The following is a 14,099-nucleotide window of genomic DNA, read 5'->3' on the forward strand; positions in this document are numbered from 1 at the left end:
TTTCCAATGGCTGGCCACCGTTTAGCATACACGGTGATGCCGGCCAATGGAAATGAGGGGCGGGGCTTAAAGCCCTTTTCTAAAAGTACTCCAAGACAATAAATCTCGCCGAGCGAACTGGGCATGTGCGCAGCAACGCTAGGCGAGACCTAAAAATGGATCTCATCTTCCACACTGAAAGACCCGCAATATGGAACTCCATCCTAAGAGCGTAACTCAATATCTCCAAAATGACTAACACTTCCCATTGCTGCAAACTGACTTTCTCAGCCCCTAACCACACTAGGCGGAATGGGTACACTACTGCGACCATCTACTCCAATGGCACAGTCCTGATACAAGGCAACAATGACAATCTAGAAAAATGTGATGCTCTCTTCCCATCCCTCAGGACTTCTCCCTCCCACGCTCTCCTCCCCTGCCCGCCCATCCTCCTCACCCTGAAGAACCCGACCCGCCAACAGAACTCACCCATCATTCTTGTGCACCCTAGTAATAACACCTGACTCCCGCCGCGAGACACCACCCCTAACACTACCAGAGAGAACAAGACCCCTCTACCCGTCTCCGGAAACCACCCTCACCCGCCCTCCAACCCTCCCAACCCACTTCCACACACAGTACGTGACTCCCAACCCCCTCCCCAGTCCCTCATGCAATTTAACAGCGACGCCCCAACATGGCCCCCGCCTCCCCACACCCCTGACCCCGCCTAGATCCCACACGGACAGCTCACTCACAAAAGGGCAATTTAACAACATTAGGCTCTCCCCCCCCCAGGTTTAACTTTCCCACCCAGAACACCAATACTGACATAGAGACTGGGCAGCGGCTCACCCTGCTTGAAACCCGGATAACAACCATAATCCAGAGTCTTAGTGAAATCCTTACCAACCTCGCCGCACCCCTAAAGCCACACCATTTCCCTTCTTTCCCCTCTCTCTCTCAACAGGGGCTTTCCAAGGCTCCCCACTCGAAAGGGATCTCTACCCCGCCTCTCTAATCAGACACAGAGATGGAAATGAACTAGAGATGAAACGTCTGCGAGTGAAGCAAGAGCTCTCGCTTCCTTGTACGACAATCCTATAACTGCCACCCTCCAATCCAAAATAAAGGTGATCACTGGACTGGGAAGAGAACAGGCCCCTCTGAAATCCCCTAGACCCCCGGCCACAGCAATATCATCCCCACGGTCCCCCGAACGAAAAAACCCACAACAGAGACGTCCCCCACAAACTGCATGCTCATAAACTGCAGATCAGCCACCAAGCATGCCACAGAGCTAGCGGAATCCATCCTCACCCACGACATAAACATAGCATTCATCTCCGAGACATGGCTAAATGACTCCTCATTTCCACTCATGGATACTCTTGTCCCCCCTGGCTTTGTAATCACCAACAAAGATAGAAAAGATCAAAGAGGTGGAGGCATAGCAATCATCCACAAAAACAATATTTTCGTGACGTAAATAGACTTCTTCTACTACAACACCTTTGAGTACCTAACCGCCAACATCAACATTAGCAACAACAAAACACTTATCTGCCACCTTATTTACCACCCCGAGGCAACACCACCACATTCACTGAATACCTGTCCGACCTGCTTGCCCACTGCTGTCTCCGAGACATGAACAACCTTATTCTGGGCGACCTCAATCTACACTGGAATGAAGAAAACAACCTGCTAATCCAGAACCTGAAGGAGCTGCTTCACAGCAACAACCTTACCCAACACTGCTTAGAGGAAACCCACAACAAAGGAGCAATCCTAGACTCCATTATCGCCCAGCACGACACTGTCACAATAGACCGCACCCTGCCCGTGGACTGGTCAAACCAACACTTAATCCTTTTCCACCTCACTCAGCCAATCACACTTAAACCCCCCACCCAAGACCCTCCGAAATGGACTAGACACTTCACTCAGATTAACATGACTGACCTAAAGGGAAGGGTTAACTCTCTTCTCACTGCCTCCACAGATGATTTATCCACAACAGAACTCACCTCCCACTACAACACAAATATGACATCCATTCTAGATCAAGTAGCCCCCTTGAAACTAAAAAAAAACCAGGAATGTCCCATCCAGATCTTGGTTCAACACAGACGTTAACAACGAAAGAAGACAACTGAGAGCTACAGAAAGACTATGGAGGAGCAACCCCTCCTCAAGCCTACTCGAACAACTCAAAGCAGCCCAAAGTAAATACAAAAAACACATCAGCAGCGAAAAATCCACCTTCTTCTGCGCTGCCCTGGTCAACGCAAAAAAAAAGGCCAAACGAACTGTTCAAAATCATCAGGCAACAAACCTCCAAACCCCCGGAATCCTCCCTACAGGCCTCCAAGAAGTTGTGTGAAAACTTTGCCAACTTCTTCGAATTGAGCTCTCACTGGACATCATCGTCAACCACGTCTGCAAAAGCCTACCCCCAGTGACAGTAGATAGCACGCCACAAAAACCTGGAAGTCCTTCAACCCCATCCCGGAAACCGAGCTCCTCAAACTGATCTCCACCTCCAAACCAGCCTCTCACGTCCTTGACCCGATACCCACCGAACTGACCAAAAAACTGAAACTCTCCATAGCCCTGTTCTGGTGCAAGATCATAAACGGATCCCTGAGAACCGGCATCATACCTGAATGCCTCAAAGTTGGCCAAGTCACGACACTACTGAAAAAAACAGGCCTTGACTCCAAGGAACTGAATAACTTCAGACCCGTCTCCAATCTCCCCCTCCTATCAAAAATCCTTGAAAAATGCGTCCTCCAACAACTGACTCAGCACATGGATTGCATCAAACTTCTTGACCCCCACCAATCAGGTTTCAGAAAAGGCTATAGCACCGAGACCGCGATCCTTAACATCACAGACGACATCCACAATCCCTCAATACCGACCAATGTTGCCTCCTCATTCTCCTAGACCTATCGGCAGCCTTTGACACGGTTGATCACCAACTTCTCATCAAGGCTTTACAAGAAAGGGTAGGAGCTGATGAGGTGGTCCTACACTGGTTCTCCTCCTTCTTACACAGCCGCTCACAAAGGATAAAAAGAAAAAACTTTACCTCCGACCTACACCCCGTCAACAGGGGCGTCCCCCAAGGTGCAGTGCTCTCACCTCAACTGTTCAACATATACATGGAACCCCTCACCGCCCTACTTAAAAATGCTATCATCCCTTTCCACCTCTATGCAGATGACACCCAGATCTATCTAGAAACCTCCTCCATTGATGACCTTCACAGACTAAATGTCACTCTAAAAGAAATCCAACATTGGCTGTCGCTTAACCACTTAAAACTCAACCAAGACAAAACCGAAATATTCCTCATCTCCAACAAAGAAGAGAACCCTCATATTTCAGAATGGCTAAAAGCTTTGGATGCTCTTAACGGCAAGCACACTCTGACCCACTCCGTTAAATCATTAGAAATCACCCTAGACTCAAAACTCAACATGGCCAAACCCATCAAGAACTCCGCAAAGAGTGCCTTCGTCAACCTGAAGCTATTTAACAAAATAAAACCATGCATCCCAACCAACGAACACAAACCAGCCACCCAATCACTGGTGCTATCCAGACTCGAATATGGGAATGCCACCATCACTGGTACTACAAAATCTCACCTAACTCCCCTCAAAACTACTCTCAATGCGCAGCAGTTAGAATGCTCACTGGAATCAGGAAATACAACCACATCTCACCAGCACTCAGAGAACTAAAATGGCTCCCAATAGAACTGCATGACAGTTTCAGAACTGCCTGCCTCACACACAAAGCCCTGCAAACAGGAAAACCTGAGTATTTGGCTGCTCAACTCAAAAGGGCTGGTCAGACAAGGAACCTCAGGAGCACCAGCACCCTACTACTCATCCCTATGAAAACACGCAAGCAAAAAAGTGCTGCATGGTCCTTAGCCGGAAACGCACCCAAAATCTGGAACGCCATCCCAGTCGGTATCAGGACTATCTCGTCCTTCACAAAATTCAAAAAACACCTAAAAGTCCTTTTCCTCAACCGCTCCCTCCCGAATGGATAGCCGCCATCTAAACGTAAATCCCTGCTCGTCGTCTCTCCCAGATATTGTAGCCCTAAGACTTACCTGCTCCCTGATAATTGACCCCTAACTGCTCCTCCCCCCAAGTGGTTCAAACCGTGCACTCTATGAGGTTATCTCAGGACTCACGGACTACCTCAACGCTGCTCAGCACACTTGGACTTCTAAATCTATATATAGAATACTGCTTTACTGTATCAACACCAAGACAACGTGCACTCTATGAGGTTATCTCAGGACTCACGTACAATCTCAATGTTGCTCAGCACACTTGGACTTCCGAACCTATATGTAGAATACTGCTTTATTGTATGAATCTTGCTCAAAAACTGTTGTGAAGTGCTCCGATACCCTCGGGTCAGGCTAGCGCTATATAAAACTCCTTAATAAAATACTAATGAATAAATAATAAATTGTTGGCTCTCTCCATGTTCTCATGTTGTCATGCAGTTGGAATCTTCTTTTTCTAACAATTTTATTTTAACTTTGCATATAATAAAGAAAAAGCATTCTTAAACAGTATTGCTCATATATATAATAATAATCCACATTTGTAAAACGCGACAATCACCCGTAAGGGTCTCTAGGCGCTGGGAGTCGTCAGGAAGATTAAGCAAGCTATTGCCCAGAGTCACATGGTGCTGGGCTAATCTGCTGCTGGGGATCGAACCGTGATCCCCAGATTCCGGAGACAGTCGACCTGGCCCCGGCGCCACACCTCTTCCCTCATAGTATTCTTTGATATCTTAGTTAAAGTGCAATGATGAACCCCAATATCATGGTAAGTAAATAGACTTCATAGCAGTACTTCTATGTAATACAGTTGTGTACTTAGCACTGATGATAAGGTTTTAGCTTCCCAACATAATCACAGTTTAGTTATCCCTGCATCGGGTCCATTTGCCCCATATTTTGGTATTGTTTTGAGGGCATCCCCCTAATTTATAAATCTGCTTCTAGACTGTACACCAACTATTCATTCTGGCTCTCCAGCTGCCTATTAGTTGAGGTTCCGGCTCCCTCCAGTGTTGTTCAAAGTCTCTCTTGCATATAATTAGTCCCAGACATATAAGTATGTCCACCCTATGTGAATCCTTCATCATCTACTATACTGAGTTGGGCCATCATGAAAGAGGTCAACTTAACTGGGTCGCCCAAAAGACACACTGAAGTCTCGTTAAACTGTTTGACAAAAGGGCTGTATATGTCATGTCCATATAATATGAAGAAAGTCCCCAACTACAGTCAGATCTTTATTTGGTAAGAATGCATATAACTTCAGAAGCACCGCTGACCTCATTCCAGCAACCACCAGGCAGCTGATTCCTACTCTAACTATCACCCACCTGACTGATACAGTTTTGATGTCATCACTGAAGATGCCTTCCTTAAGAACATCTTGAAAACCAAGCCTTCGAACCATTCTCTAGACCCTATACCAAGCGACATTGCAACAGACCTCTATACCCTAGGCTCCCCTACTCGACAAATCTTGTTAACCTCTTTCTCAGCAATGGATCCTTTCTTGATGCCCTCAAAGCTGGTCAGGTGACCCCACTACTAAAGAAATCCCCCACTGATGTTGAGGAAATATGAATTTTATGATCAATTGTGTCCCCTATCTTAGACCCCAACGGCTCCATGTACATGCTACAAGTACATGTATGTTCCCTCCACTTCCAGCTATGAAGACGCAAATACATATGCGTCCAACGTTAACATGTCCTCTTTCAGATCCACCATGAATGGGTCGGATATTCCGTTCCTAAGTATGCCTTGCCACCGTCTTTATATGGTGTACCTTTCACGTTTTTCAGCTCTGGCAAGTTAGGCCCTGAATTCTGCCATCGAGCCTTTTCCTGCTTTCTGCCTCTGATTGCTCCAGCCTGGACCTGCATCTGTATCCATGACCTTTGTCTTACTTCCTGCGCGGCTAACGGTGCCTGGCCCGGCCTGTTGCCTGCCAAGACTGTATTCAGCCTTCAAGTTATCTGCTCCGCTCCTCGAGAAATGCATTCCTGTCTAGTAGTTTAGGTAAACATCCTTCCAGCTACAGAGCAAAGGGCCCGGCCTTACTGTCTCCGTGCAAGTAACTCATAGCCCCTGTTGCCATGGTAGGCCCATGCCCCCTCGCATCTCATGTAGACACGTAGACGCTTATACACGCACTAGCAGTCAGTATAGGATAGCCTCTGCCTGAGAGACCTTTCCTTCCAGATAATACCGTTTCTTAAACACAAGATATTAGATACGATTTGGGATTAGGTTGTTCTGACATCCCAGACTTCTGTCTCCTCATGTAGGGCTAAATGTCAAGTCCCCTTCACCCTCCAGTTACACGTCAATCACACGTCATGCTGCCGTGCGCACCTCTGCCATGTATTTCTGCTGACTTTGCAGGATTCTCTTATGGATCCACCCACCTGTGACATCCTCAGAATGACGTTTCTAGTACACGCCCTTATGCACGCCTATTGTAACGCCTTTTTTCATTACGTATGTGTATTCTTATCTCTCTTCTCAACTGTTACGCCTCCTGCATATGTCTTTACTGTAATGCATTGACTATATATATGACAACCTGTCAATAAAGTGGCGCTCTATCCCTTCCCGAACCTTCGTAGTGACGGAATCCGATTGCCTGGTTCGAACCAATTCCTTTGTAAGGAATAAATCCCCTTTTAAAACCTCAAATACCACGGATTCTGCCTCTTATTTTTACTGAGTTATTCTTATTGAATTTTACCGCATAAATTAAGTCTAGGTAATTAAAATTTACCACATAATTGGCGCCCGAATAGGGACACCTCCCCCACCCCACGCGCCGGAGGTGCATTGCAGACCCGGTCTCCTGCCACAGCCGGACAGACAACTACGCGTACCCGCAGGATTTCCTGTATCTCCCTCAGGCCAACGGAGGTGACTGAGGCTGCGATCAACACCCAGACGAGGCGGTGAGGAGTGCGGAGGATCCCGACCAGAGCCTAGCTGAGAGAGCAAGATCCGAGGTATACAGAGGCCCACCAGATTCCGAAGTTCCGAAGTAACTAAGTCACGAGTCGAGTCCAGTCCAGTTTGGTCTAGTCCAGTCCAGACTTTCCGAGGCCTTCTGTTCCGTTCCGTGCTTCCCGGTGAGTACCGTTGCTGGGGACGCATCTAGACGTGCGCATTGGTTTGTGCCGGTCAAGACGGGTTTGGGTACACAGATCCGGTCTGCACTGTTTTAGCAGTGTATCTGTACTGTTTAGCAGTACATCTAGTATTATGCAGTTAACTAGTTTTATTCTAATTATTATTGTTCGTTTTAAAATGTTTTAATATGTTTTAAATGTCGTGGTATGAGTGATTGTTCGATCTTCATTACTGTGTTTATTGTATTAATTGTGTTCAAGTCCGAGAAAGAATCAAGTAGCAAGGTTTAAGATGCCGTTATTCTCAAAATTAAGACAGATTAGAACTAGAAAAAGGATACTCGAGGAAGCCGTTCCCATTCCACCTAGGGACACTCCAGGGTACTTTATGTACCATAAACATGGCCTAGATGCTGTATTATATCTCGATTTGTGGGTGGACTATACGAAGGATTTAGCAGAGAATCAGAGATGGCCCGCTGCTGGGACATGGGATGCAGATTGCATCATGAGAGTAGAAGAAGCATTATGGAAAAAGAAAGCCAGACAGTCACAGAAAGATGCCATTGAATTATGGCGTAAAGAATCACATAGACGCACAGAGAAAGTACTCAGAAAAGAAGAGAAAAGTAGGGAGGATTCAGACAAAGCCCGAGAAAATGTATTAATTGAGGAAGGTATCCGAGTAAAAGCAGAACAAGTAGACAGGCAACGAAACAATCTTATGAATGGTATGTATCCTCTTCTGGCCGAGGGTTTACCTAAGGCCACCCTGGAAGTACCAAAAGATCTGCCACCTCCATTGCTTCCGACTAAATTGCACCCCAAGACCGCAAAGGACATTTTCCTTTCTTCCTATTTAGACGATGTAGCCCCCGAATATGTTAATGCTCCGCCGCCACGCACACCACCTGCTAACGGCGCTCGACCCCGAGATAATCTGCCCCCACTTCCGCAGCAACATACTCCTCCTTCCGTTCCAAACCTTCCGCCCGTTCCTTCACTTCTTCCTGCATCTATTCTTCCTACCTTACACCCAACGAATCCTTTTGGACCTAGCACCTCAGGAGGTGCGACAGGAAGTTTTCATACGCCGCCATCAGCGCGTCGATTGACTTATAGGGATTTAGCACACCAACGTACACCTCAAACAGCGAATTACGACATACTTAAAGAGCCTCTTACAGATTGTAGATATGATCCAGTACCCGGTAAAGACGACAGAATGATGCTATCGTCAGTACGTCTACGACGAGTTGCGAATTATTTAATGATACTACCAGGAATGATTGATCATCTAGACAAAATATATCACTTTGTCCAAACAGGGCAAGGTCCTGAAAGTATTGGCGAGGCCATGGCATACCAGAAAGTGGACACGCAAAAACTGTTGTTACGCTTCTTTATAAACTGCCTGATAAGACACAGAGATAGGCCAGGTGTAGACCCGGAAGAAATGAAAGCACTTAACAAATGGGGTCAGAATATAGCAGACGGAAAACATGATGAACAGAATAGTATAGAAAGTATGTACCGAAGGATCCGAAAAACAGTAGAACAAATATGTGAAAGAGAACAACCTGAAAGAGAAACAGATGCAGATAAGACTGAGTCCTCGGGGGAGGAGGAACAACTAGAAATGACAACAGGACAATTACAATTACCAGCTAGAGAAATGATAGCTTATGTAGGTAAAGGAAGATCCTTTAATAATTCAATACGTCCGATACGTCCAGAAAGTAAGAGAATTTTTCAAGCAGCTATGTCAAATCCAAAGACCCCTGAACACTTATTTCAGGCTACTGATAAAATACTTCAAGAACGAATGGGGTACCATGTACTCGATTCTATGGATGAACAAGAATTAGCCAGGTCAGCAGTACAATGGGCTGACAGTTCTGATAAATATAGTGATGATGCGCTAGCACACACGTTTTTGAATCTTTCACCAGACGAACAGCGTTTAGCTGGTACGTACATGATACAACACCTCCTTATATTGTATAAAGGCCAACACTCCGATCCTGGTCCCCTACCTGATATACTGATAGAACTACTCATGAATAAATGGAGAGGTCTAGGTACCGATCTAATTAAAGTAATTCTAGAATATCGGCACAGATATAGTGCCTTTTTGTGTCCAGAGCTTGATCCAGCTCCCTCCATGGAAAGAAAAATGTATTACATAGACAGACAGAATCCCTTACGCGAAGTGCACCCAGTTAGAAATGATGATAATACTTTTAGACGCGTGTTTGTGTACACGCCTATAACTAAAATAGAACTATTGGAAATGAAAAAATTAGTGCCCAGCCATGACAGAGATCCAGCAGGTTTTCACCGTGAAATAAAAGACATGTTACTCATGGGTGATTATACCTATCCTGACATTATGAAAATATTGAAAGTATTATTGCCTGCCGGTATTTACGAGAAACTAAAAGAAAAAGAATGGGAGGTGGGAGAACAAAAGATTGATTGGACAGCATTAGAAAATGAAGAAAATGCCCGAACTGCAGGCCTAGGGCTTGGGGACAAAACTAAAGCATTACCAGGATTATTAGTACAAGTATTGCCACGTTTATTAACTACGAAAAAGGAAGACTGGGGAGCAATCTCAGCTTGCAAACAGAAACCCGATGAAGACACTAGTGATTTTTATTCCCGATTTGAAAAATGTTTTGGTTTTAATAGCGGCCTGAAAGCAAGTAGTGATTCATATCCACATCTTTTTGTAACAAAATTAGTCGAGAATTCCCTGCCCCAGGTTAAGAACAGAGTATTAAAGGTAGAGAGCTCTTGGCAAGCTAACACCCCGTCACAAATGTTACAAATGTTACAGTACCATCAGAATAGAATTAGAGAAGAACAAGAACACGAACAAAGACGTATGAAAGACACGAAAATGAAAATGCTCGTCGCCCAGTCAGTTCCAGCTGACAGTCATAAAAAGGGTGCGACACAGTCCAGTAATTCAGCGGTTCCTGTTAAAGGGACATGTAACTATTGTAAACAGCCAGGTCATTATATAAACGATTGTGCAGTTCTGAAACATAATATCTCTACGGGTAAAACCAAGGAGAGACCACGTCCACCTAGACAGGATCAGATCCAACAACAAGTACCTCAGAATGTACAGCCTATGCCAGCTTCACAACAGACCTTAGCGGTACCACAACCACAGCCTAGTGTCGCAACACAAAACACGACACAACAGATGTACCAGTATGCACAAAATGACTATCCCGATTATCAGCGATACACATGAAACAGCCTAGAGAGGGAGGTTGGCTTACCCCTTATTGAGGTTCCTGTAGATCAAGAGGGTCCTTATGTACATAGTCAAGTATTAGGGAAGGACAGAAAGTTTTTAATTGATACAGGGGCAAGCAGAACAACTATAAGTCACGACGAGGTTCCAGGGGCACCCCTCTCAGGCTCACAGAATGTTTCCCTTGGATTTTCAGGAAAACCTATTGTTAATGAAGTATCGCAACCTCTTCCTCTTGCAGTTGGTCCATTGACACGGACTACAGATTTATTGCTAACAAAATCATGCCCAGAAAACTTGTTAGGTATAAAGACATTGAAAGCTCTAGGAGCTGTAATATGTTGTTCCCCGGAGGGGGTACGACTATTTTTTGCGTGACTTTAAAGGTCACTATGTATTTAGAGACATGGATCACCGGTTACAGAATGTCCCTGCACATTTATGGGCACAAGGCCCCACAGATGTAGGTTGTATGCATATTACACCATATCGAGTCACACTCAAAGCAGGAGTGGTATTACCACGAATTCGACAATACAAGTTACCTCCAGATGCTGTAGTGGCTTTGCTGCAAATCATTGACGAGCTCATTGCACAAGGAGTGGTTGTGGAAACCGACTCCAATGTATGTAATTCTCCTATCATTCCAATTCTTAAACGAACTGATCCAAATGCACCCCCCGTTTATCGATTAATTATTGATCTGCGCAAATTGAATAAATGCATTGTACCACAGTATCCCGTGGTTCCAGATATCTCTTCATTATTAACAGCTATTGATTCAGAAGCAACGTTCTTTACTGTGATTGACCTCAAGAACGCCTTCTTTAGCGTCCCAATCGATCCGGAAAGCCAATATTTGTTCGAATTTTGTTTAAATGGACGAAGCTTCAAATTTGCACGCGCACCTCAAGGATTCACAGAAAGCCCCAGCATCTACAGCCAAGCACTGAAAAGACAACTTGACAGTATCCACATGCCTGTTAACACTACCCTGCTTCAGTATGTCGATGATCTGCTGATCACCGCCCGAAGCGAGCCCGAATGTGAAAAAGCATCACTGACGGTTTTACATTTCCTGGCCGACAAGGGGCACAAGGTGTCCCCTTCGAAGCTGCAATTCTGTGTTCAGCAAGTTGTGTACCTTGGGCACTTGCTGTCCAAGGGGGGGAGACAGCTCACACCTGACCGCATCCAGTTAATTGTAAACATGCCACCACCCAAGACACAAAAGGAGGTGCGGGCCTTCATAGGTCTCACTTCGTACTGTAGACAATGGATTCCCCAATATGCATTTCTAGTAAAGCCACTCATTCAGTTGACAACCCAGGAGGCAGCGACTTCGACTGTCCTCCCTTGGACTCAGGAACATGCACAAGCTTTTGAAGACTTAAAGAAAGCCTTATGTCAAGCACCTGTTTTAGCGACACCATGTTACAGTAAGCCTTTTACACTTTTCGTTACAGAACGCGAAGGTACTGCCTTGTCAGTACTCACTCAGGAACAAGCAGGTTCACACAAGCCGTGTGCTTACTTTTCTAGCACATTAGATCCAGTAGCCCAGGCTCTGCCTACGTGCCTGAAATCAGTCGCAGCGACAGCTTTAGCGATCAGACAAAGCGATTCCATAGTATTAGGACATCAATTGACAGTGCAAGTTCCACATTCCGTGGAAGTTCTTTTAAACCGAACTCAGACTCAGCACTTGACTATAGCACGACTGACAGGTTATGAACTAACATTGTTCCAGCCACACATAGAAATCAGACGCTGTAGTACATTAAATCCTGCCACACTTTTGCCATTAAGTGGAACAGACCCATTGGCACATGATTGTATTGAAGTCATTACTATTACGACGAAACCCAGACAAGACTTGACAGACGTTCCATTACCAGATCCAGACCTGACACTTTATGTGGATGGTTCATGCATGAGAACAAGTACAGGAGAGTTAGTGGCCGCTTACGCAGTCACGACAGACACCGAAATTATTGAAACGAATTGTATTGACACATTGTCAGCTCAAGCAGCAGAGCTCATCGCTCTGACACAAGCCTGTATTCAAGCCAAAAATAAAAGAGTCAACATATACACAGATTCACGTTATGCATTCGGAGTTGTACACGACTTCGGAGTCCTTTGGCGAGAGAGAGGCTATTTAACTTCTCACGGTGCCAACATTCAACACGGTCCCCTCATTCAAGCTCTGTTAGATGCAATACATCTGCCTACTTCAATATCCATCATGAAGTGCAAGGCCCATACAAAAGTTACCGATATCATTTCCCAGGGTAACGACCTAGCAGACCGAACAGCTAAGCAATCCGCACAGAATCGGACTCATGCAACTGACTTGACAAAGACAATAGTTCCAACATCGACACACTGCATGACAGTTAGGGATCCCGCCCTTGATGTAATTGACATACAGACACATGCTACACCAGAGGAAATCAAGAAATGGACTGAACTAGGAGGGATCCAAACAGATCAGGGATGGATGACGAAGGGAAAATCTACATGGTTTCTCCCCGACTCCATGGTTCAAGTTATCATTAACACAATACATAGTCCAGCGCATCTAGGAGAGAAAGCTATGTTAGACAGTATTCAAAACATTTGGTTTAATAAACACTTACGAGCTGCAGCCAAACAGAAAGTGCGTACTTGTATGATTTGTTGTCAGTTCAACCAAGGTAAAGGCGTTCCTGTAGAGCAAGGTGGATTTCAACCTCCCGATCACCCTTTTGAAGTCCTCCAGATGGATTATATCCAGATGGAACGTTGTCGAGAATTCAAATATGTCCTCGTAGTTGTATGCGCACTTTCCCGTTGGACAGAAGCATATCCAGTCTCAGATTACACTGCCCCGACCACTGCCAAGCAGCTGGTTCGTGAATTCTTCCCACAGTATGGTTTGCCCCGTATCGTGTACTCAGATAATGGTCAACCATTCTCATCCGAGTTAATGAAACACATTTCACTCCTGTTAGGCTATCAATGGAAATTCCACTGTGTCCGGCATCCCGAGGCAGCAGGTCTCGTGGAGCGTCATAATCAGACCCTGAAAATTCGACTTTCTAAAATCTGCAGAGAGAAAGGCGTCGACTGGATAGTAGCTTTACCAGTTGCGCTCTTTTACATGAGAATGATAGCACATTCTCGAACAGGGCTATCCCCGTACGAGGTGGTCTTCGGTAGGCCACCAAATATGTGGGGGACGCCTATACCTCGTAAAATCACTGATGTTGATTGTAATATGCTGACAGATTACCTTGCTTCCTTGATGTCTGCACTACAATCTTGCCGTTCACAGGTAGCTGCAGCCTTTCCCGACAACACCGAGGTGAAGCCCCATGAAGTGGTTCCCGGAGATTTTGTTTTCGTAAGAAATTTCGACAGGAGGAGCCCGCTGGAGCCTCGCTGGCAAACGCCGAAATTAGTACTCCTGACCACGAGGACAGCAGTGAAGATTGAGGGTCGCAAGGGTTGGCTACATTCGAGCCATATCAAGAAATTTCATGGACTGCCTTCTGATTTGAACTCTCAGCCCTACCCTCCTCCACAGACTGACTCAAAACTCCCCCTGGTCGAGAAAACTGCTGCCCAAGACTATAAACTG

Source organism: Triturus cristatus, chromosome 8 (genome assembly GCF_964204655.1).
Source record: "Triturus cristatus chromosome 8, aTriCri1.1, whole genome shotgun sequence".
NCBI classification, from domain to species: domain Eukaryota; kingdom Metazoa; phylum Chordata; class Amphibia; order Caudata; family Salamandridae; genus Triturus; species Triturus cristatus.